Source organism: Staurois parvus, unplaced genomic scaffold (genome assembly GCF_062004578.1).
Source record: "Staurois parvus isolate SC_StPar_1 unplaced genomic scaffold, SC_StPar_1.0 ptg000715l, whole genome shotgun sequence".
Classification (NCBI taxonomy): domain Eukaryota; kingdom Metazoa; phylum Chordata; class Amphibia; order Anura; family Ranidae; genus Staurois; species Staurois parvus.
In genome coordinates this window covers 10,302,639-10,327,984 of record NW_028318511.1, presented here as the reverse complement: position 1 = coordinate 10,327,984, position 25,346 = coordinate 10,302,639, and the positions used below count along the sequence as shown (strand labels likewise).

General features: G+C 42.3%; 1 protein-coding gene and 1 long non-coding RNA gene across 3 annotated transcripts in view; one reads left to right on the top strand and one right to left on the bottom strand.

Moving 5' to 3' along the window:
• HRAS (HRas proto-oncogene, GTPase) overlaps window positions 1-6,000 on the bottom strand; it is a 154,832-nt gene extending 148,832 nt beyond the window's left edge. For both annotated transcript variants that reach the window (XM_089653596.1, XM_089653597.1), the window contains exon 1: window positions 5,724-6,000. The gene's annotated coding sequence lies outside the window, so the exon portion shown is untranslated. The remainder of the gene's footprint in view (window positions 1-5,723) is intronic.
• Window positions 6,001-14,208: 8,208 nt separating this feature from the next.
• LOC149445666 (uncharacterized) lies at window positions 14,209-19,514 on the top strand. Its single transcript, XR_016306361.1, has 3 exons — window positions 14,209-14,330; window positions 14,443-14,590; window positions 19,357-19,514. It is a non-coding gene; the product is annotated as an uncharacterized LOC149445666 (long non-coding RNA).
• The last annotated feature ends 5,832 nt before the right edge of the window (window positions 19,515-25,346 follow it).

Here is a 25,346-nt window from a genome sequence, read left to right as displayed (position 1 = left end):
TCTGGCGGGAAAGGTGAATCACGGACCTTTTTACACTGTTATTGCTTGTTACAGTGATGATCACTGTTATAAGCAATAGTTAACTGGTATGAATAGCTTTCCATTCATGACAGCTTGTTTACATGCTGTGATTGGCTACAGCTAATCACAAGATACAGGGTGCCAGGTACCAAGTGATGGCTGTGGGCCAATCACAGATTCATAACAATAAGCAAGCAGTCATGAATGGAAGCCATTCATGACTGTTTTGTTTACCTTGAAATCACGATTGCTATGATTGGCCATAGCGATTACAGGATCACTGGCTATTACCGAGTGCCATGATTCACATGTCCATGATCCAGTGTCACGGCAAGAATTTGGGTATTGCAATTTTTTGACTCAGAAGTTAGCAGTATTCACTATAGTACTGGTACCTACTACAGTATAGGGCTCCGTTAGATGCAGAGATTCACTGTAGCAGCCTGTGCTACATACAGTCAGCACTGGTCTCTCCCAGATGCTGTTCGAGCGACTTGTCTTCTGTTTACTGAGCACAGGCAGTTGCTCACTTGGCACCTTCTCCATTCAGAGAACGTCTTTTTTTTTTTTTAAAAAGAATACAAAGTATTCTTGGATTGGATGAGGTGGAGACCGTGACATCATCTGTCCCGCCTCTCTGCCCTACCCGATCAGACAATAAGAGAATGCCAAGTATTCACAGATTTAAAATTATAAGGGGTAGTCCAGTGGTAGGTTTTATTAGAGATAGATCACTGTTACTCCAGAGGGGAGGTGAGCTCTTAGGAATAAATAAATAAATTAAAAAAAGGTTCTGTGCTCTTCATAGTAAGTCAATTTCAGTGCTGCAAGTATTTCAGCCTTTTTTAAACATATTCAGCAATGGATGCTTTTGTATCGCTGTTAATAAAGGCTTCCTATGAGCTAAGCTTCAACCAGATATAAAAGACACAAAATAATACAGCTGTGTGTTTTATTATTTGCAAGCAGGTTAGTATGAGTCTGACTTGGTATCAGCCTCAGTCCCTTGTACAGTAGAGCTCAGACTGGGTGATGGGTAAATAGTTCAAACAGCCAATCAACTATGCTGCAGTGTTCACGCACTAGCAAGGGGAAAACTGATAGGGGAAGACAGCAAAGTGTCAGGCAGATGAGCTAATCAGCATGCTGCTTCTCCTTTCACTGTCTGCTCACAAGCTGGGGAGGTTCAAGACCTGAACATTTTACTGGATTGTGCAGTGTAGCAGACCTGGGTATATGTCAGGACTGGATGGACAGAAATTCAAATCCTTTGGCAGGTAAAACAATTCCCATAATATATGAATTTAATCTATTTATTTAGCTGTTTCAGCTTTAAGTTTTACAAATTATTATACATAATACGTATCACATTCTTTGTGACTGCCATCAACAAATGAGCGCTACATACGATCAAGTTCAAAATTCAGTTCCATGTTACTGTCCCGCCTCTTGACCTCATCCAATCACAGAATGCTTTGCATTCATTGGAAAAATTAATAACATCTGCACAGAGCAAGCAACCTCCTGTGTTCACAATGCAGCAGGACATTCGTAAGGGGCCCAGATGTTAGTGCAGATCAGTGGAGTAGCAGTGTCTACTACAATGATCTACAGCTTCCACATGTATGGTTTATCTGCTTCCCACCCGGACTATTGTAATATGACGGCCACTCACTGTGAGTGATCACATGTTACAGACAGGGCCATTTGCAGCCCATGTGATTAGCTGCAAGCCAATCACAGCTAATCACAACAATACACACTGAATAAATGGATTCATTCACAAGTGGTTGCTTATAACAGTGATTATCACTGTTAGAAGCAATCCTAGTGTGTAAAAAAAGAATCCTGATCACCTCCCCAGAGTAGTACAGTATTACTATGATAACACTGTATTGCCTTGGCCAGAGCATGTAGAAAATTGTGAAATTGTTTTTTCAAAATCTAATAAAAAAAGAAGTCCCTGATTCCCACAACAGTTATAGGATGACGTTCTTCATTTTCCCAAAACTTCTGACAAAAAATTAGAACTTCAAAATACTCAAAGTACTGCATTGGTGACAGTATGTTAAAAAAAATTGTAAAAACAAAAAACACACAAATTTTACTAAATGTTTTCAGTTTCCAAAAAATTGTGAAAAAGTTACAACTTCAAACAGCTTGCCATGCCTCTTACTGAATGCCTTGGACTATCTACTTTCCAAAAAGGGGTCATTTGGAGAGTATTTGTACTGTCCTGGCATTTATTGGCCTCAAGAAATGAGGTAGGCTGACAATACATTCAGGACTGATCGATTTTCAAATATAAATATACACCATAGTTTGTGGATTCTATAAAACATTCCTACAGACTAAATAATATACACTGATTTGGGTTATTTTTAAACCAAAAAAGTAGCAGAATACAGTTTGGCATAAATTTATGAAGAAAGATTTTTTATTTGTAAAATGTTAAGAATTTTTCTTCCATTCTGTTATTTTTGTGTTGCATGACTGAATACTTGTCAAAGTATGACAGTGCTGAGAGCTGAAAATTGGACTGGGCATGAAGGGAGTCAAAATGTCTGGTATTGATGTGGCTATGCATAGTTACATTGGTCCAACCTGGACCAATGTAACTATGCAAAAAATATTCATATTCTTCTTTAACTACTTGCCCTCCAGAGGCTTTACCCCCCTTCCTGACCAGGCCATTTTCTGCGACATAGTGCTGCGTTTCTTTAACTGACAATTGCGAATTGCATGGGCATGCAATGATGTACATAAATGAAATGTATGACCCTTTTTTCCCCACAAATAGAGCTTTCTTTTGGTGGTATTTGATCACCTCTGCGGTTTTTATTTTTTGCGCTATAAACAAAAAAAGACTGACAATTCTGAAAAAAAAATATATATATATATATTTTTTTGCTATAAAACATAACCAATAAAAAAAATTAAAAATCAAATTTCATCATACATTTGGGCCAAAATGTATTCTGCTACATGTCTTTGCTAAAAAAAAAAATCCCAATATGTGTAAATTAATTGGTTTATATATACTGGAATTTTAATTTTTTTATACCAGTAATGGCAGCGATCAGCGACTTATAGCAGGACTGCAGCAGACATTCTGACACTGGGTGGGAGCTGACTAACTGACACTTACATCCCCAGTGACAGTAATACAGTGATCAGTGCTAATAAAAATCACTGACACTGTACTAATGACACTGGGCAGGAAGGGGTTAACTTTTGGGTGATCAAAGGGTTAACTGCATGTGTTTTACTATGTGCTATGTGTGCTGTGTTGCTGTTTTACTTTGGACACATGCAGTTTTGTATTTCTCTGCTGTGCAGAGAAATACAAAACAGCATGTCCTTGCTGGCAGGAGAGAGACCTGTGTTGTTTACACACAGGTCTTTCCCATCATCTTTAAGCAGCAGTCACCGCATACCGGCAGGGAATGTCCGACCTGGACCTGGTGACTGTCATGCATAGCCGCCAATGGTGGCGTAGGTAGGGCGGTACGTGTGCTCCCTACCCAGAAATGCAAATTGCGTATATAGACACGTGATTTTGAGCACCCCTGCCGCCCTGTAGCAGTAGTTCTGCTATAGGGCGGAGGGGAAGCGGTTAAAGCTGAACTCCAACCAAAAACTATTTTTGGACATTTGCACTGTAAAAATTCTGTGGTTTGGGGATGGGGGGTGGACCATGACATTCATCTGCAATTCCTCCATTCGCAGAATCCCTTACATTTGGTAAAAAGAATGCAAAATGTTTTCTGAATGGAGAAGTGCAGAACAAGTGACTTAATATCATCTATGTACTCCCTCCATAAAAGAAGTTGTAGCAAAAGATGTTCAGTGCCTAATGTACTAGTTGAAGGAAAGTTAGAATTTTTGAACATATTAATGTAATTTCAAAATTACTCCTCTGTGTTGTTACCCTATCACATGCACTTGGGTTAGAGATTACAAGTGGCCATAATATTGTTCATCAAGTCTCGTTCCCGTGGGCAATGATGCCCATATAGTGTGATCAGGATGTCTTCTGCAGCATCTCAACTTCCAGCTGCTGTGTGCAGGCAGCCCACTGAGCCGATCATCAGAACCAGCATACCTGTCACATAAGGAGCTGCTGCTGTGTCAATGAACTGTCTGCACACAGAATCTGGCAGTTAGGATGCTGCAAAAGGTGGTCCATTCACTCTATACGGGTCATCATCGTTCTTGTGAACGAGGCCCTATCCCAGCAAAGTCCACTGCTGACACCATCAGGAAGCCTGGCCTGAGTAATGACATGCAGTCACAGCTGGAGTGCATGCCTATAGACAGGAAAGCTGTCGGAGTCAGCAGCAACAAGATGCAATGAAGGATGAAAACATGATTCAAAATTAAAAAAAAAAAAAAAATACAGTTGTGTATGACACCTGGCATTTTAACAAACTAAATATCATTTCAGTTAGGATTAACATCTGTTTTATGCTTGTCAATTCTAGATTCCCAAGCATTCCTATACTGGAGAAATGCTCTGTTATTGACAGGTGGATTGTGCTATCCTTTAGATTGTAAGCTCTCATGTGCTGGGCCCTCCTAACCCTAGTCTTGAATTGTTTGCAACTGTATTGTCTCCCTTTAAAAAAAAAAAAAAAGAAAAACACACACTTCCTAAACTGCTTGCACTATATAACATAATAATAATAATATAATAGCTATGACAAAAAGCCAACTGGGATGAACCATAAAAATATACAGCATTATGGTACTACAGTACTAGTGTGTGTGTATATATATATATATATATATATATATATATATATATATATATATATACATATATATATATATACACACACACACAATTTCATTTATATAGGCCAGTCAACTAGTTAGATATATATAAAAAATGATTTATATTTATTTATTTTTTTATACACACTGGACCACCCAACTACAAACAACGATTTTTCCTATTCATACTGTGCCGTTGCCTTGGGTGTGATCGCGATATAAAGACACTTGTCACAAATCAGACCTGTACAGAAAAGCAATCGGTATATTTTATGTATGATGTCACCATTTTCAATAAGATGCTAAAATAGATGATCACTGGACCACCCAACTACAAACTAAGATTTTTTTATTTTTGTCATTCATGTTGTTCTGTTGCCTTGGGTGTGATCCTGACATAAACACATTTGTCACAAATCAGACCCGGACAGAAAAGCGGTCGGTATATTTGGCGTATGATGTCACTACTTTGAATAAGATGCTGATATTGGATGAGCACCCAGGTCCCATAAAGGAGACATGTCATGGGGGGGGGCAGCTGGGTGACTTCAGGACATCACCCACCCACACCTGGTATAGGGGAAGTGTATAGGTAGAAGATATGAAGGGGGGTTGGCTGACCCCCAATGCAATCACAAGCAGCCAATACAGTGTGATGATGGGAGACAGCTCCTGGGGTCACACCAGGACTGGATGAGCTCATTCATGCAGATCTCCTGTCTGGGGGATGCAGGCTAACCATCCCATACATACAATGCCAATGGTGCCATTATGGTAAACAATGTGACATGTGCTGATGCTGCATAGGACATCATGAAACATCTGCAACCCCCACACATCCATCACTGCTAATGTGGAATCAATGCTTTAAAATAAGGATGGGGGGGGCATCCACAGTTCACCACCCACAGACAGCAGACACTTACCAGAGGCTAGCAGCAAGCGATCACCCACCCTATAGACACATTCAGTCCTTGGCATTGAAGATCGGACAAGTGGATGAGTGAAAAGTTTAAACGATGCGAGAGATCTGCCCGATCCAGCCAAATGTGTGCGATGTGGAGTCCCCCCGGGTGATCCCATACGATGGGGGTCTGCAGCGTTCAGATGAATGGGCGATCAGGGCGTAGCTGTCTATGCAGCTGCTGCATCGCCTGCTCTCTGCTCTGGAACAATGTGTGCAGCCCACGCCCAGAGAGCTGCTGCCCGCCACGCCCACCAGTGGGCGTCAGTCATCAGGTGCATGAGAGAGGCGAATGGGCAGGGGGCGTGGTCTCCAAGGAAAGGCCGCCCCTCATTGGCTTCTTCAAGTCAGCCTGTGCTGCAGCGTGGGGGGAGCTGCAGTGTGTTTAATAATAAGAGGGATGACAGTGTACGCCGATGGGACGGTGCAGGACCGGAGGACTGCCTGATAACTCGCCATCCGAGGACTAGGCAATCACAGCATCCTGTTGCCGCTTCATCGATTGTACAACATCCGACACCATCCATCACCCCGCACACTAATCCATAGCAGTAGGTGAGCGAGGAGCACATTTGTCCAACGATTTCAATCAACCTAATCACTAAAATCTAAAGATCATGTCCATTCAAAAGTCATATTCGATATTCTGTAATCTGCTGCTTTCCTAAAAGTTTCTCTCTGCTGCTCCTGCCATGATGGACCTTGTACAGGCACTTCCTGTAAGAGGGTGACAACCCTTGTTCTTGTCTCCCAGTTGTGCTCCTGTGTTGTCACCTTGTCACAGTCATCTGATGGAGGCAGGGGCGGACTGACAATTCATGGGGCCCCCGGGCAATAGGAGATCATGGGGCCCCTGTGTCCTTGCCCACACTCAAGCATATAAAAAAGGTACCTGGGGCATTTCTGGGGCCCCCTACTGACCCCGGGCCCTCAGGCAGTGCTCGAATGGTCAGTTCGCCCCTGGATGGAGGACGTTAGCAGCCATTTCATCACATGTTGAGCGGGTATGGTCCAATGCTGTCACTATTAGGAAATTCCCGCCATAAAAAATGCTATGCAGCCATCATTGTAGTGTGGAGGCATGAGGGCCACACCGTATAGTTTACAAATATTAGTAGGACAAAAACATTCTACATAATGAATACATTCCCCATTACGTCCAGCAGTCCTTCTTTATATCCAGGTATGGTGAGCAGAGTCCCTGTTTACACTCAGGAGTGCCCAGCAGAGCCCCCCTTACATCGAGGAGGAGTGCTATGCTAAGCCCCCCCCCTAGATCCAGGAGTGCCAAGCAGAGTCCCCCCCCCTACATACAGGAGTGCCAAGCAGAGTCCCCCTTGCATCCAGGAGTGCCCAGCAGAGACCCCTTACATTCAGGAATGCCAAGCAGAGTTTCCCCTTTCATCTAGGAGTGCCCAGTGGATTTTCTCTTTACATTCAGGAGTTCCCAGCAAAGTCCCCCTTTCATTGAAGAGTACCCAGCAAAGTTCCCCCTTACATCCAGGAGTGCCCAGCAGAGTCCCCCCCCCCCCTTCATCCAAGAGTGCCCTGCAGGGTCCACCTTACATCCAGGAGTGCCCACCAGAGTCCCCCCCTTCATCCAAGAGTCCACCACAGGGTCCACCTTACATACAGGTGTGCCCACCAGAGTCCTCCCTTTATGTCCAGAAGTGCTCAGCAGAGTCCATATTGCATACAGGAGTGCCCAGCAGAGTCTTTCCTTTACATACAGGAATGACCATCAGATTCTCCCCTCTCATCCAGTAGTGTCAGACTGAGCCTCCTCCCCTTCATATCCAGAAGTGCCCACTAGAGTCCTCTCTTTACATCCAGAAGTGACTATCAGAGCCCCCCTTACATCCAGAAATGTCAAGCAGAGTCCCCCTTACATTTAGGAGTGCCAAGCAGAGTCCCCTTTTAATCCAAGTGTGCCCAGCAGAGTTTACCCTTACATCCAAGTATCAAAGAGTGCCCAACAGAGTTTCTTTTGCATCAAAGAGTATCATGCAGCGTCCCCCCTTACATCCAGGAGTGCCCAGCAGAGATCCCCCTTTCATCGAAGAGTAGCCAGCAGCGTTCCTCCTTACATCCAGGAGTGCCCAGCAGAGTTCCCCCTTTCATCAAAGAGTAGCCAGTAGAGCTCCCCCTTACATCCAGGATTGCCCAGCAGAGTTCCCCCTTTCATCGAAGAGTAGCCAGCAGCGTTCCCACTTACATCTAGGAGTGCCCAGCAGAGTCCCCCTTTCATCGTAGAGTAGCCAGCAGAGTTCCCCCTTACATCCAAGAGTGCCCTGCAGGGTCCACCTTACATACAGGTGTGCACACCAGAGTCCTCCCTTTATGTCCAGAAGTGCTCAGCAGAGTCCATATTAAATACAGGAGTGCCCAGCAGAGTCCTCCCTTTATATACAGGAATGACCATCAGATTCTCTCCCCTCTCATCCAGTAGTGCCAGACAGAGTCCCTCCTTGGATCCAGGAGGGCTTCCTTACATCCAGAGGTGCACAGCAGAGCCCCCTTACATCCAGGAATGCCAAGCAGAGTTCCCCCTTTCATCCAGGAGTGCCCAGCAGAGTTTCTCTTTACATCCAGGAGTGCCCAGCAGAGTTCCCCCTTTCATCCAGGAGTGCCCAGCAGAGTTTCTCTTTACATCCAGGAGTGCCCAGCAGAGTTCCCCCTTTCATTGTACCCAGCAAAGTTCACAGCTGACAGCTAGCAGTGGATGCACCAGTCTCCATATTACAATACCCACACCAAGGCATCCAGTGTGGAGATAGGAAGGATCTTGAAATATAATTTACAACATTTAAATAAAACAACTTTCAGTAATAGTCATGGATAAATGCTCAGTTTAATGTTATCCAGCATCTTCTTCTGGGTGCTGTTTTTTGGTTATCTTCATTGGCTGGCATGGGATGACATCACTACTGCGCATGCGCAGAAGCCAGTCATCCGGCACACAGAGACCAGCTATAAGCTGAAGTGCTGAGTTTACAACACCGGAGAAGACAGCAAGCAGGCAGGTAGGGGCATTTTATTGCAAAAGATGCAATTCAATCAGCAAATTAGATGCTGTCTGCTGATTGGAGGGCTATAGGTCTGGCTCAACAGGGGGCATTTTGGACCTCTGCAGAGAGACCACTGCTTCCACACAAAGAGCAAGGGCCCTGCCAGCATGGAGACAGGGTGAAAAGCTTTTCTACTTAGGCTGTAGCTATTTTCGAAAGAAAATTCTGGTGATAACTCTAAAATGTTGGATTAGTACCACTCATGATGACAAATTGAGAGGATGTATCTATCTAGAGGGAACATAAACCTAACAGGAATTCTAATCCTTCCCAAATCTGTCCAAACGTTATGCCTAAACAAATACCCACACTTTAACTTTAAGCGTACTGTTGTACCTTTTCTTTTTCCAAACCAGGAAAACTATGAATAAGGGAAGTGTTAAACATCAAGATTTCAGGTTGGACATATTCATGGGACACAAAGCACTGTACTATTATTATTATTAATATACAGGATTTATATAGCGCCAACAGTTTGTTCAGCGCTTTACAATATAACGGGAGACAATACAGCAACAATACAGTTCAATACAAGAGGAATAGGAGGGCCCTGCTCCTTGGAGCTTACAATCTAGGAGAAATCTAGTTGGAAACAACATTGAAAGGAAAAACCAGGCATCCAACACACCCAAATGTGTGTTAGATGCTTTGGATGATTTTTTTAGCAGTGGTAAAACAGGTAAAAACAAGGTGAAAACAGAGGCAAGGACAGTCAAACAGATACAGTATGTATTAAAAGTATTCTTTTACAGTAAAGCCTTTTTCCAATATTTTTTCCAGGTAGCAACAGAATCGCTCAAAGCAAACTTTACCATGGAAAGATGTGGAACCACAAATAAAACCCACTGACGTGTATGTAAAAGGGACCACAAAAGATATCCAAAGAATATTCATGTATAAAAAAATTTCAGACACCAATGTATGTTGTAGATAAATAGATGCCCCTCTGATTAGAGCTACAGGAACTAAAGAAATAGCATATAAATAACAATTAAAATTAGCATTAATGCAGACTTTTTTCATGCCAGAATGTTCTTTCAATATCATTTGTGGTGCTTGTTACACTTGTGTTGATTAGCAATTCACTAAGCACTAAAACACTAAGCTACCACACCAGATAAGGATACATATTTTCAAAAAAGTGACTTATTTTCAGTCCAATGGGGTATGGGGTACTATATACTATATGACACTAGTGGTGTTCTTGATGCTCGAGTAAGTTCGACTCAAACATTGGCCATTCACGCATTCAGCGAACTCACGAACAGAGCTGCACCCCACAATGCACTGCGCTCTGACAGTGCACTGTGATTGGCCAAAGCAATGCGCCTAACCATAGGTCAGGAGCAATACTTTGGTCAATCACAGCAAATTGGGTGGAGCTAGTGGTGACATCCTAATTCCTGTTGTAGACTTTTATCACACAGTATTCTTGTGGACAGGGTGGCACAGTGGCTTAGTGGTTAGCATGTCTGCCTTGCAGTAAATGGGTCATGTGTTCAATTCCCAACCATGGCACCTCCTGCATGGAGTTTGCATGTTCTCCCTGTGCTTGCATGGGTTTCCTCTGGGTGCTCTGGTTTCATCCCACACTCCAACGACATGCTGGTAGGTTAATTGGCTTCTGTCTAAATTGTCCTAGTTTCATCCCTGGCCATGTGGGATCTCCTGCATGGTAGTGGTTGGGGAGAGACCTGGCAACCTACCCTGTAAAATATTCGCTAAGAGAATTCATGGGAAAAGTTGCTTACAAGTGGCGGTCCGTGCAGTTGCCAAGGGTTGGATACGACTGAATGGATAGATAGATTGAGATTCTTGTAGACTGACTGGTGTCATCCCTGACCAATTGTCATTTGCTAAACCTACCCTTATCCTATTCTCCACAAAATAAAAACTATTTGTTCTGTAGTCCCAAATTAAGAACTAGGATTAATTAGGTTGTTGAAGATAACAGAAGAAGTGTGCAGAGGACAGAGGACAGTTCTACATTTCTGACATGATTAACAGGTATTTGTTTGCCCTTATCAAACAGATATATCAAAGTGCTTTCAATGGTATCATTTGACAGATCGAAAGGAAGAAAATAAGAGAAGCTCATTGTTCGGATATATGTACATACATTTAAAAAAAAAAGTAATTTATTTATAGTAACTGTAGTTCATTCTATATTGGATGGCTCAGATCAATGTTTTAGTAAGGGAATCTGGGACTGAATACTGCTATGCTGTATGTTGGCTAACCCATACTTTTCATACTCCTCCTGGTGCTGAATGGGGGAGAGTCGAATGAATGACAGGATTATTTTATTTAGAGATTATGTTACATGCAGTGTAAACAATGCATAGGCATTTCTGAATGAACAAGAGAGGAGGAGGGGTGAGGCCCCCCTCATTCCAGCTTGAATGCAGCTCTGCCTGAAGACCACTAACCTTTAACCCCTGCTGTGGAAGAAGTTTGGCACCAGGATGAGGACCAGGCAACCTGCACTGCACCCACTTTGGATGAAGGAGGCAAGGAGCAACTTTGGACAACAGCATTGTCAGTCTGGGGGGAGGGGAGTGTTAGATGAACTAGCGGATTTAAATATACTAAATTGAAGCCAAACTCCAGCTAATACTTTATATTCAGTAACAACAAACATTTTTTTATTTTTGCAATAAAGGTTTTACATGAATATATAAAAACTGATCAGTGCAAGCATCGCTGTCATTGTTAAATGGTTTGTCTCATCCTTGTAATTGATACATCTGAAAGAGAGCTCGTTCTTTTGAAAACCAACAGACTTACTGGCTGGTTCACCAGATGAAAATAGATGAAAAGAAGCCTAAAAAAGAAAATGAATGCAGTCATCACATCTAAGAATTGGTAAGCTGCAATATAATAAATGTCTGCTTTTGGGGTTTATTTTCATGTGCTTTCAGCTATGGGGAATAAATTATTTTTTGACTATCAGTTCTAAACTGAGAAAAGTAAAAATAAACCCCCAAAACATTACATTTTCCCTATATGTCCAGGATCCAGCCAGATTGCCTCCTGCCTACATTTTTCATGAAGCAGCTATCTACAGCTATCAATCTGAGTAACTTTGTAAATAGTTACAAAGTTACTTTGTTGCAGCGCTTGTTACACAGGCTGTGCAGATCACAGGGATGTTTTACGGTTGGTATGCCATCACTTTATAGGTTAACATTCATTTTTTTTTTGCAGTGTTTTAAAATAAAGAATAATCAATGACCAATAAATGTATTTCATTTGTAAATATGTATTTCCCCTTGTTTCATACCAGCAGCTTTATTTTAGTGCTCTGATAAACAGGACAAGTAGCAGAAATACGCTGGCACTGTGCATCTACAGTATTACGAGTTTTGAAACTTCATCGGTGCTTCATGAACTTGCCTGAATACGGTTATTTTTTCATGGTTTCCCTTTAAAGAGATCTTATCGGGTTTCTTAAAAAAAAAGCACCAGGTCCTTGAAATTGAAGTAGTATACTCATGCCTGTACACTCAGCTCTCCTCCTTTTCTGCCATTGCTCAGGACTGTTCAAGCACTGCAGAATTCCACAGTCTCTTCATCAATAAAAACTTTTGAGTGTATTGGTGGTCCCCCAACATGTGTTGTGGTTCAATCCTCCAACCCCATACCTCTGCTGGACTCAGGGTTTGGAGGGAGGAACCACAAAGCACAGGGTGGGGGGAGGCATCTGACACTCCTGTAAGTGTCTTATGGTGGCCATACACACTTCGATAAACTATCAATTTCTGTACTGATCAATCTCTTCAAATAGAAATAGTCGATCTATAGTTGACAACCCATTTAATCAATATGTCACACACGGGGAGGTGGATTTTGATTGATGGTTATGATACAACTACAATTTATGAACACAAGTTATCAATGGTATCTGTGTATCCATCATGTAATCTCATAACCTGATTGATCGAAATACGATTGTATTCATAAAGTGCTGCAGAAAACAATCGATAATATTCCAATCTGATCGTTAGACTAAGTTGGATTTAATCCAATTTAAAATGGGTCTAAATTGAAGGGAAGTTATGGGTATTCTACTGTTTGTGGATTGGACCTTTTGACTGATTCGCAGAGTGATTGGATAAGAAAATCAATAACTGTGTGGCTACTATTAAAGGATATCTAAAACCAAGAACCCGCATACCTCACAACTTTTTGTGATGGGGAAGAAACAGGGACACCTAGTAGCAAAAAGTATGTCAGCAAAAAACACTCCTCTGTCACACGCCATTACAGGGAGAATTAATACAACATGTACACAAAAAATCATTGGTTAAACCCACAAGTACTTTTTTTATCATTTTTTTTTATTGTTATTCTTACTATTCCTTTTATACTGACTTTTGACATTTACAAACGCAACAAGAATTGGATGAAAGGTTTACCACCGTAAACACTTTTTTATAGATAATAGTAGATTTTTACAAAACATACAGATATTTTTGTAGATATACAGTATATACATCAGATCAAAGGACGGATGTATGAGGAGACTAGAGGAACAGGGGGACTGTGTTCCAAAAAAGAGGCAGTTCTTCTAAGTCAGTTGGGGATGAAGAAGGGAAGGTGTGTTTGTAGTCTTGTCCTAGGGTGACAACTCTGGTCCCCTTCATAGGTACAGTGGAAAAATAAATGTAGCCACTCAGGGACAAGAAGTGTGTTCTTCACAGGATCAATAAATAAAAATAAAGGAAAAACAGTTTGAAGAAGGAAAACTAATTCAGCCAATACATCCATGTAAGCTGCAATTACATTTTTGTTTTTGGGTCTTAAATTAACAACTTCTTCTGTTTCAGAGAAATTGTGTTTTAGTTTGTTTACACAGAATTTCTTTAAAATATTGTATATAGAAAATGAAATTATCCAGGAAGGGCAATACCATTGAGGGAAATTCCTGTTTGTCACATAAATACATGCATCACTGTAAGCATCATAAGTCATTTGAGTCACTGCTAAATCACTAGGAAGAGAGCTCAAATGTAAATATTCCTCCAATCCATAAGGAGTACATTTCTGCTAGTTATAAACTGCTTGAAGAGGAATTATAATGCATTTTCAGTGAGTGCAGCTTTTCAGCTATTATTGTGCATAGTCTGCATGAAAGTCATTTTTGGTGATGGCTTTCATATTGTTACTCATTTGCTGTTTTTATTATACTATTACATGTACAGAGCTGTAAATTCTCTCTCTAGTGCCTGCTTGGCTTGGAATAAAAAATAAAGAATTAGGTAGGTAGATTGGGCTACAAGTTGGAAAATCTCCAATAATTTTATTTATCTAATTTTTTTTTAAAAACTTTACTTTTAAGTCTGTAATACCTTAACTTTCTGTCCTGTAGACTCAACAGCTCAGTGTACAATGCAGCTCAGCATACAATTTCAGCATCTGCCAAGATTATGATTGAGATGCACAAGAGAGGTGCCATCCTGGCCCGGCCAATCAAACTGGTCAAAGATTGGAAAATGGAGGTAGAAAAATCTGCAATCATTATATATATATATATATATATATATATATATATATATATATATATTTAATTTTTTTTTTTGTTCTTTGTTCCCTTAACATTTTGTTCTGTAGACTCAACAGCTCAATGTACAATTTCAGGATGCATGAGAGAGAGAAGTTATCCTGGCCTGACAATTCAAACTGGTCATAGGTTAGATCCTGAAAGAAGACAGCCAAACATGTCAGCGGCCAATAACAAGACTACATTGCTGGAATGGAGGTGAGTATGGTTCCAATTTAAGGTTACTGTTATTATCTGTTGATCCTGCCAGGATTTTTTCACTTTCTATAAAAGGGTGCCAGCACAGGGTGACTGTAGTTTTCTTTGCAGTGAAATCTCCTAGCATCATTGTGGACATGTAGTTATAAATGGATATGCAAGCTGAATGAAAAAAAAAAAAAAATAGATTCCTCCAGCCATGCTACACAGCACAGATGGAGGAATCTCCATTTGCAGCTATTGTGTTTTGACAGCTGGCCCTACTAGTGCCTCTGATTGGATGCAGCGGCTGTTCGGCTGTCAATTTACTGGCCAGTTCATTTGATTTTTCAGTTGATGAACATCAAGCGTGAATAGGCTGGCAGGGCTACACACTGAATTTCAGTCAGTTAATCAGGAGCCTGCTGAAATGTGTTCTATGTATGGCCAGCAGAACTAATCCCTCCTATCGTTTTCAGACAAGGAAGCTGATATCTTGGCCTCTGTTTGATCTTCATTTGCCATGGTGCTGCACATGTGATCAGTTATGACTCCATCCATTTGATGGTTTGGCAGTTTGGTTGAGAACACAAGCTAATGTGACAGTTACATTCCCAGCATGTGCTGTGAATGTAACTGTTATTTGAAACTGTTAAATTGATGGGTTTGATTCTGCTAGACAAAGGATTACAATTTGCCCCTCAGACAATAATCCATGTTTTCTATTTGAGTGCAGAGATGAAATACAGAGTATAAACTTGAAAGTTCACAGCAAACCTGTCACATGATCAAATGTACTGTAATTAACGTAACCATAGTGCCAAAACGTATGCATATTTTGTTCTTAAATGAAATCTGTATTAAAGAAATATGGAAACTGCTATGCTGGGCTCCTTCTGAACATGGAGACTGTCATATTGATTCATTGACTTTAATACTTTTATAGCGCTCACTCCTGGAGGGGCTGCTGTAAATCACTCAGGCATTCCTTACCTATTCAAAGGCTGCCAGCCCAGGAGCATAGCAGTGAAACTCAGGCTCGGTTTAGGGGTGTCTTGTTGAATATTTATTGCAGTACATGAACACAAGCTGGTAGAGGGATGAGGGTGCAGGATACTCCAAAATCACAGACAGGTGTATGAGGATAATCCTTCAGTAACAGCCTTAAGTATTGCTGGAGGCAAAAAGGACACAACCAGCTATTCCGAGACTTTGTAAGAGCAGTTACAGTCCTTGTAGCAACCTCTAATGTCTAACCCTCAAAGCACGGGAACACTCAAAAGGTCCTGCTTACAATGTCCAGAAACAGCTCCCAACCAGATTCCTAAGGTAGCTTGCTTCAGAAAATGTCTTTAAGTCCAGGTTCCTCCAGGCCCTCAGCCATGCACATGCTGAGGTCTGACAACAACAGCTCTTCAGTAACATAGGCCACCTACCTGAGGCAATATGCCCCAAGAGAGAGGGAGCTCTGATCAGACCCTCCCACACATTTATCAGGGCTTTCTGAGCTTGACACAGGCAGCTATAGCAGTTCACTATTGCTTCTCTCCTCCTCAATCGGTGATCACTGGGCAGGGAGAAGTGCAGGCAGTAGAGCAGTACAGAGCAGCTGCCTGCTGTCTGGTAAGTGTCCATCAGGGACGGATTTCGGGGGGAGCTGGGGTGGGATGTGCCCCCCCAGATTTTACTTGTGCCCCCCCAGATTTCTGAGAGTGCATCCACTGATCCATGAGCCAGTTTGATGCAGAAGGTTGATGTAAGGGGGCACTCTGATGGGAGCAGTCCATGTAAGGGGGCACCTGATGTAAGGGGGCACTCCGATGGGGACAGCTGATGTAAGGAGGCACTCCGATGGGGACACACTGATGTAAGGGGGCACTCCGATGGGGACACACTGATGTAAGGGGGCTTTCTGATGGGGTAAGGGGATGTAGGGGGACACTATGATGGGGACACCTGAAGTAAGGAGGCACTTTTATAGGGATAATTGATCATATGTAAGGTTCACTCTTATGAGGATAGTTGATTCAAGGAGGGGTTCTATTAAGGGACACTGATGTAAGGGCACACTCCGATGGCAACACCTGATGTAAGGGGGCACTCTGATGGTGACACCCGATGTACAAGGGCACCCTGATGGGTACACTTGATGTAAAGGGGGACTCTGATTATTAGTCATGATGCAGAGAAGGACTCTGAGTACTCCTGATGTAAAGGGGGTCTCTGATAGGACATCTGATATAAAGGGGCACAGGTTTTGTTTAATCACCGTAATCTAATGACAATCTAATACATACTAGTGTTTCCTAGATCATGAGACTGTGTGACAGACTGTCAGTGACTCACACACAGTGTTGACATTATGCCCCTGACTTTTTTTTACTGCACCCCCAGATCAGATAGGCTAGCTCCGGCCCTGGTGCCCATCCAGTCATTAAAGGAGACCTGTGGCTTCCTTCTCCCACTCCTCCCCTCTGTTCAGCTAAGCAGAGAGAGGAGGTAGCTCCTCCTGGTGCAGATTCCCCCTGGTAAGCATCTGTACAGATGCTTATCAGGTAGAGTCAGCCTGTTGTGCAGATTTGCCCCTGGTCAGACCAGGTGGAGATCTGTAGCTAATATCTGTGCTACAATGTACAACATCGGTTTATAGGGCAAACAAACTCTGATGTTCCTGCAACAAATCGCAATCTTCAATATTCCAGTTCTGGAGCTCATTTTGCAAATCCTCTTTAACACAGGCATATAGACTATGTTTTTGACACAACTGCACTCAGAATAGTGATGGCTATACTCCTACAATGGCTTTTGTATGGGGGCTGTGTCTGATGATGGCATCCCACCCAACTGGTCTAATGAAAACGTGGATAGGCAGAGCAGTGAACTGCTCTTACAAAGTCTTGGAATAGCTGAAATGACACAGCTCCCCTTATGTTAGAGGTAAAGATGTAACATTTATCATCACTGCAATGGATACTTAGCCTCCACTGGAAGATGATGATGGTAACACCTCCATTAGCACTGGCAAAACCTCTGATTGTTTATTATGAAATCCTTGTACACATCTGAATACAGGCTGTTTTGTTAAAGAGGGTTCTTGAGTCCACGTGAGCTTTTCATATTTGTAAGCCTTGGTAAAGGGATGCATGGGGCCCCCAAAATCTGTTGGCTGTTTTAAATGATGTTGCCTCAAAGCTATAAAAGTTTTTTTGGACACTTTATCTTTGGGTTGATGCTTCTGGAATATTCAATTTGGGATGAGTCACTCCCTTTTGGAGGGGATCTATTTTCTAGGTGAGCATCCATGCTGGAGCCATTGAACTCATTGACGTAGTATACCTCCTCAGCTCATAACAAATAAATACCTGAAATGTTTGGATGAGTCTTTTTGAAGGCAGCTCTTCCTTTGATAGAGATAAGATGTGACAAATGTTCATCACTATATGGGAAATTTGCCTTGATTGGAGGATGAGAATAATAATTTAAGGCATAAATATCCAATCAAAGAAAAGATGCCATTTCCTGGATCTCAAGAATCCAACAAATTTTAACAGTCATAACCCACTTTAACCCTCTTCTTGCCTTGTACATCTTTATAGAAAACACCAGAATTTTGTGGATTTCCACATACAGCACAATGGCACAGTTCAGGTCGAATCCTGGTTTGTATGAATCTGTTCATCTATACCAGTGGTCTTCAAACTGTGGCCTGCAGGCCAAATGTGGCACTTTTCTTGCCCTTATCGAGCCCTTGGGGCACTACTCCTCCCACTGATATGAGGTGCTATTTCCTTTCACTGACACCAACAGTAGGGCATAACTCTTATCACCTGCCCCAGTGATGGACCACTATTCCTCCCAGTGACACCAACAATGGGACATAATTTCTCCCACTGATATAACCTCCCATTGACACCAATGATAGGGGCACTATCCTCCCACTGACACCAATGATATGGCACCATTTCTCCCAATAATACCAATTATGCTACACTTGTTTTTTCCTCCTACAGACCACAGGCACTACGAAATTTTTTTTTCCGACTGACCACTAACCTTAAGGCAATTTTTAGTCTTACTGACATTGGAGCATTTTCTACTCCTACTGGCCACAGTCTGGCCTCCCTAAAGTCTGAAGGACACTAAACGGGCCCTTTTGTTTAGAGATTTTGATCACCCCTAATCTATACAAGCCTTTCTCAACTAGGGTTTCTCTAAAGGTTGCTAGGGGTTATTTGAGCAATGAGCAATGTGTTTTTTTTTTTTAGATAAGTAATCAATGACACCAATGATCTTTTTAGCTGTTTTTAAGTGTGAATTCTTCCAAATGACCACAAATGTAAGGAGTATTCATCTTACTAACCATCATGCTAATGTACTGTAAGCTGTAAATACAGTCATTATCAGCAGAGGTTCCTTGAGACTGGAAAATCATTCAAGAGTTCTTCGATGTTAAAAAAGGTTGAGAAAGGCTGATCTTTATTTTGCATGAAACAAGTCTGGGTTGAAAACTCTCCTGGTGATTGTGAAAACTGTAAAATATGTAACATTTGGCAGTATAACAGATTCAGATAGCACAGCTCTGATGAGAACAGTGGTTATAGTATAATACAATTAACAGTCACATGCACCCACAATAGCATAAGCATAGTTTATAAGAATGTGACAGATCTAAAGGATATAAATAGATGCTGATGCAAGCTAATTTACAGGAATTATTGCAGTAGAGAAGTGATATATTTTTTTAAACCTTTTGACTGCTAAGGATATCTTGTTTTTTTCTCTCTTAGGTGGCCAATGATATATAGAATACTCTACAAAGTATTGAAAGAATCAAAACAAGTTTAAAACTGTAACCGTATTGTAATTTTCATGCTTGGCCTCTCCATGGAATGTGGAGCTGTTATTGGCTACAATAACACCAATTCACGTTTACAATTGTAAAAAATGGATCAATTATCTTTTTTTTCCTATGTGCGAACCCAGAAGTATGAGCACATGGTGTCAAGTAGAGCACATAGGCAGAACTCAGGGGCCCATAAAAAGGACCTTTTGCCACCTGTGTATATATTCCTAGAGAATTAGACAAGGCAAGGGTCTCCAAAATATGGCCTGATGGCCACATCTGGCCTACTCCAACCCTCCCAGCTAGGGTTAGTGATGTACTCCAATGGGATTGATAATTATTGCCTGCTTAAGATTTGCAGAGGCTGCTTATGGTATACATAGGGCCACTGATGTTAAGGTGGACTTTCATGGGGACTCAATGTAAGGAGGGACTCTGGTAGAGACCCTGATAGAGACTTTGATCTAAGGAGGACTCTAATGGCGACTTTGATGAAAGGGGGGACTCTGATGGGGACCATAATGTAAGGAGGAACTGTGATTAGGACCCTGATGTAAGGGGGGACTTTGATGAGGACCCTGATGTAAGAAGGGACTCTGATAGAGACCCTGATATAAGAGGGACTCTGATGGAGGCTTTGATGTAAGGGGGGGCTCTTATAGGGCCTACTCCAACCCTCCCAGCTAGAGTTAGTGGTATATCCTCAATGTGTACAGATTGATGATTAATGTCTGCAGAGGCTGCTTATGGTATACATAGGGCCACTGATGTTAAGGGGGACACTGATAGGGACCCTGATGTAAGGAGGGATTCAGATGGAGACTTTGTAAGGGGGGACTTTGATAGAGACCCTAATGTAAGGAGGAAATCTAATGTAGACTTTGATGTAAGGGGTGACTCTGATTAGGACCCTGATGTAAGGTGGGACTTTAATGGGGGCACTGATGTAAGGGGCACTCTGATAGAGACTTTGATGTAAGTGGAGGCTCTTACAGGGATCCTGATGTAAAGGGGGACTCTGATGTAAGAGGGGACTCTGATGGGGACTTTGATGTAAGGGGGGACTCTGATGGGGACTTTGATGTAAGGGAGGACTCTGATGGGGACTTTTATGTAAGGGGGGACTCTGATGGGGATCCTGTTGTAAGGAAGGGAGCTCTGATTGGGACCCTGATGTAAGGTGGAACATTGATGGGGATTTTTTTCAGCCTACAAATATTTGTGAAATATACAATGTACCATCATAATGAAAAGTTTGGAGACCCCTGCTCTATGGCACACTGCAGACAACCAGATTGATGAATTTGCAAATAGCCCAGACCAATCAGCATTATATAATATCTAGTTTGTAGTTTATGGTAGCCATACATGGAACAATTTTATTTATGATTGTCTTGTCAATCATTTTACTGTCTGGGGAGAAAATATGATCAGAAGATCAAAAAGATTGTTCAATGTGCCATGCACTTATTGGTCATATCAATCTATCTACGTTCCTAAGATCAAATTTTCCATCCAAACCGATTAGAATAATTACAACCTTCCAGTTCCATGGTATACAAAGCGGCAAACTTCCAATTCCATGATACAAAAGGTGGCAACCCTCCAGTTCCATGGTACACAAGGTAACAACCTTCCAGTTCCATGGTACACAAGGTGACAACCCTCCAATTCCATGGCACACAAGGTGACAACCCTCCAGTTCCATTGTACACAAGATGACAACCTTCCAGTTCCATGGTACACAAGGTGACAACCCTCCAATTCCATGGCACACAAGGTGACAACCCTCCAGTTCCATTGTACACAAGATGACAACCTTCCAGTTCCATGGTACACAAGGTGACAACCCTCCAATTCCATGGAAGAAAAGGTGACAACCTTCCAGTTCCATGGTACAAAAGGTGACAACTCCCCAGTTCCATGGTACAAGGATGACAATCCATGGTACAAAGCGTGAAAAACCCCAGTTCCATGGTACAAAAGGTTAAAACACTCTTCTACAACAACCTTCCAGTTCCATGGTAGACAAAGTGACAAATTTCCAGTTCCATGGTACACAAGGCGATAACCCTCCAGTTCAATGGAACACAATGTGAAAACCCTCCAATTCCATGGAACAAAATGTGACAACATTTCAGTTCCATGGTACAAAATGTGACAACCCTCCAGTTCCAAAGTAAAAAAGGTGACAACCCTCCAGTTCTATGGCACAAAAGGTGACAACCCTACAGTTCCAAGGTACACAAGATGACAACCTTCCAGTTTCATGATACACAAGATGACAACCTTCCAGTTCCATGGTACACAAGGTGACAACCCTCCAGTTCCATTGTACACAAGATGAAAACCCTCCAGTTCCATGGTACACAAGGTGACAACCCTCCAGTTCCATGGTTCAAAAGGTGACAACCCTCCAGTTCCATGGTACGCAAGGTGACAACCCTCCAGTTCCATGGCACACAAGGTGACAACCCTCTAGTTCCTTGGTACACAAGGTGACAACCCTCCAGTTCCATTGTACACAAGATGACAACCTTCCAGTTCCATGGTACACAAGATGACAACCTTCCAGTTCCATGGTACAAAAGGTGACAACCCTCCAGTTAAATGGTACACAAGGTAACAACCTTCCAGTTCCATGGTACACAAGGTGACAACCCTCCAGTTCAATGGAACACAAGGTGACAACCCTCCAGCTCCATGGTACAAAATGTGACAACCTGCCAGTTCCATGGTAAAAAAAGTGACAACCCCCAATTCCATGGTACAAGGATGACAATTCTCCAATTCCATGGTACAAAATGTTAAAAAACCCCAGTTCCATGGTACAAAAGGTGACAACGCTCCAGTTCAATTGTACACAAGATAACAACCCTCCAATTCCATGGAACAAAAGGTATACAACCTTTCAATCAAATGGTACAAAATGTGACAACCCTCCAGTTCCATAGTACAAAAGGTGACAACCTTCCAGTTCCATTGTATGCACAAGGTGAAAACCTTCTAGTTCCAAGGTACACAAGGTGACAACCTTCCAGTTCCATGGTATACAAGGTGACAACCCTCCAGTTCAATATAGCACAATGTAACAACCCTCCAATTCCATTGTTCACAAGATAACAACCTTCCTGTTCCACTGTACACAAGATAACAACCTTCCTGTTCCATTGTACACAAGATAACAACCTTCCTGTTCCATTGTACACAAGATAACAACCTTCCTGTTCCATTGCACACAAGATAACAACCTTCCAGTTCCATTGTACACAAGATAACAACCTTCCTGTTCCATTGTACACAAGATAACAACCTTCCTGTTCCATTGTACACAAGATAACAACCTTCCTGTTCCATTGCACACAAGATAACAACCTTCCTGTTCCATTGCACACAAGATAACAACCTTCCAGTTCCATTGTACACAAGATAACAACCTTTTCGTTCCATGGTACAAAAGGTGACAACCCTCCAGTTCCATGGTACACAAGGTAACAACCTTCCAGTTCCATGGTACACAAGGTGACAGCCCTCCAATTCCATGGTACACAAGATGACAACCTTCCAGTTCCATGGCACACAAGGTGACAACCCTCCAATTCCATGTCACATAAGGTGACAACTCTCCAGTTCCTTGGTACACAAGGTGACAACCCTCCAATTCCATGGAACAAAAGGTGACAACCTTCCAGTTCCATGGTACAAAAGGCGGCAACTCCCCAGTTCCATGGTACAAGGATTGCAATCCATGGTACAAAGCGTGAAAAACCCCAGTTCCATGGTACAAAAGGTTACAACACTCCAGTTCCATTGTACACAAGATAACAACCTTCCAGTTTCATGGTACAACATGTGACAACCCTCCAGTTCCAAAGTAAAAAAGGTGACAACCTTCCAGTTCCATGGCACAAAAGGTGACAACCCTACAGTTCCATGGTACACAAGATGACAACCTTCCAGTTCCATGATACACAAGATGACAACCTTCCAGTTCCATGGTACACAAGGTGACAACCCTCCAGTTCCTTGGTACACAAGGTGACAACCCTCCAGTTCCTTGGTACACAAGGTGACAACCCTCCAGTTCCATGGTACAAAATGTGACAACCTGTCAGTTCCATGGTACAAAAAGTGACAACCCCCAATTCCATGGTACAAGGATGACAATCCTCTAATTCCATGGTACAAAATGTTAAAAGTTCCATGGTACAAAAGGTGACAACGCTCCAGTTCAATTGTACACAAGATAACTACCCTCCAATTCTATGGAACAAAAGGTGACAACCTTTCAATCAAATGGCAACCTTCCAGTTCCATTGTACACACAACGTGACAACTTTCTAGTTCCAAGGTACACAAGGTGACAACCTTCCAGTTCCATGGTTTACAAGGTGACAACCCTCCAGTTCAATATAACACAATGCAACAACCCTCCAATTCCATTGTACACATGATAACAACCTTCCCGTTCCATTGCACACAAGATAACAACCTTCTAGTTCCATTGTACACAAGATGACAACCTTCCCGTTCCATGGTACAAAAGGTGACAACCCTCCAGTTCCATGGCACAAAAGATGACAACCCTCCAGTTCCATTGTACACAAGATAACAACCTTCCAGTATCATGGTACACAAGGTGACAACCTTCCAGTTTCATAGTACACAAGGTGACAACCCTCTAGTTCAATGGAGCACAATGTAACAACCCTCCAATTCCATGGAACAAAAAGGTGACAACCTTCCAGTACCAAGGTACAAAATGTGATAATCTTCCAGTTTCATGCAACAAAAGGTGAGCCCCCCCCCCCCCCAATTCCATGGTACAAGGATGACAATCCTCCAATTCCATGGAACACGATGTGACAACCTAGCCCAAAGATGACAACCCTCTAGTTCTGTGGTACACAAGGGGACAACCTTCCGGTTCCATGGCATAAAAGATGACAATCCTCCAATTCCATGGAACAAAAGGTGACAACTCCCCAGTTCCATGGTGCAAGGATGACAATCCTCCAACCCCTTGGTACAAAAGGTGACAACCCTCCAGTTTCATAGTACAAAAGGTGACAACCTTCCAGTTCCATGGTACACAAGGTGATAACCCTCCAGTTCAATGGAACACAATGTATTGACCTTCCAGTTCCATGTAGAACTGGAAGGTAACAACCTGCCAGTTACATATTACACACGATTAAAACACTCCAGTTCAATAGAACACAATGTAACAACCCTCCAACTCCATGGAACACAAGGTGACAACCTTCCAGTTTCATGGTAAAAAATGTGATAACCTTCCAGTTCCATGCTACAAGCGGTGACAACTCCCCAGCTTCATGGTACAAGGATGACAACCCTCCAGTTCCATGTACAAAATGTGATAACCTTCCAGTTCCATATAACAAAAAGTGACAAGCTTCCAGTTCTATGGAACAAAAGGTGACAGCCCCCCCAATTCCATAGTAGAAAAGATAACACCCCTCCAGTTCCATGAAACAAAAGGTTCCAATTTCTTTCAACAAAAGGTGACAACCACCCAGTTTCAGGGTAGAAGAGGTGATAGCCCTCCAGGTCTGTGGTAGAACAGGTGACAACCCTCCATCTCCAAGATCCAAGATCTCGGTTCTGCTTGATTGTATTTTGTTCATCTGTATACTCGTACATGTGATGATCGATCTGCCTGGCTGTGCACTGCCCTATAACATCATATAGACACGTGGGTCGTTTTTATCAGAAACATTCTATATTTCTATATATAAGCTCTCTTAGTTCTAGGGGAAGCCGAGCTCCATGAGAACCCCGTCCCGGGTGGGAATGTTTAGCTCCGCCCACACAGGTAGAAGCAGCAGAGTCCGCCCCTTCCTCTATAGCAGGTATGCATCAGGCCGACAATGAATATTTAGTTATGTTAATGAGCTCTGTCTCTCCCGGTTG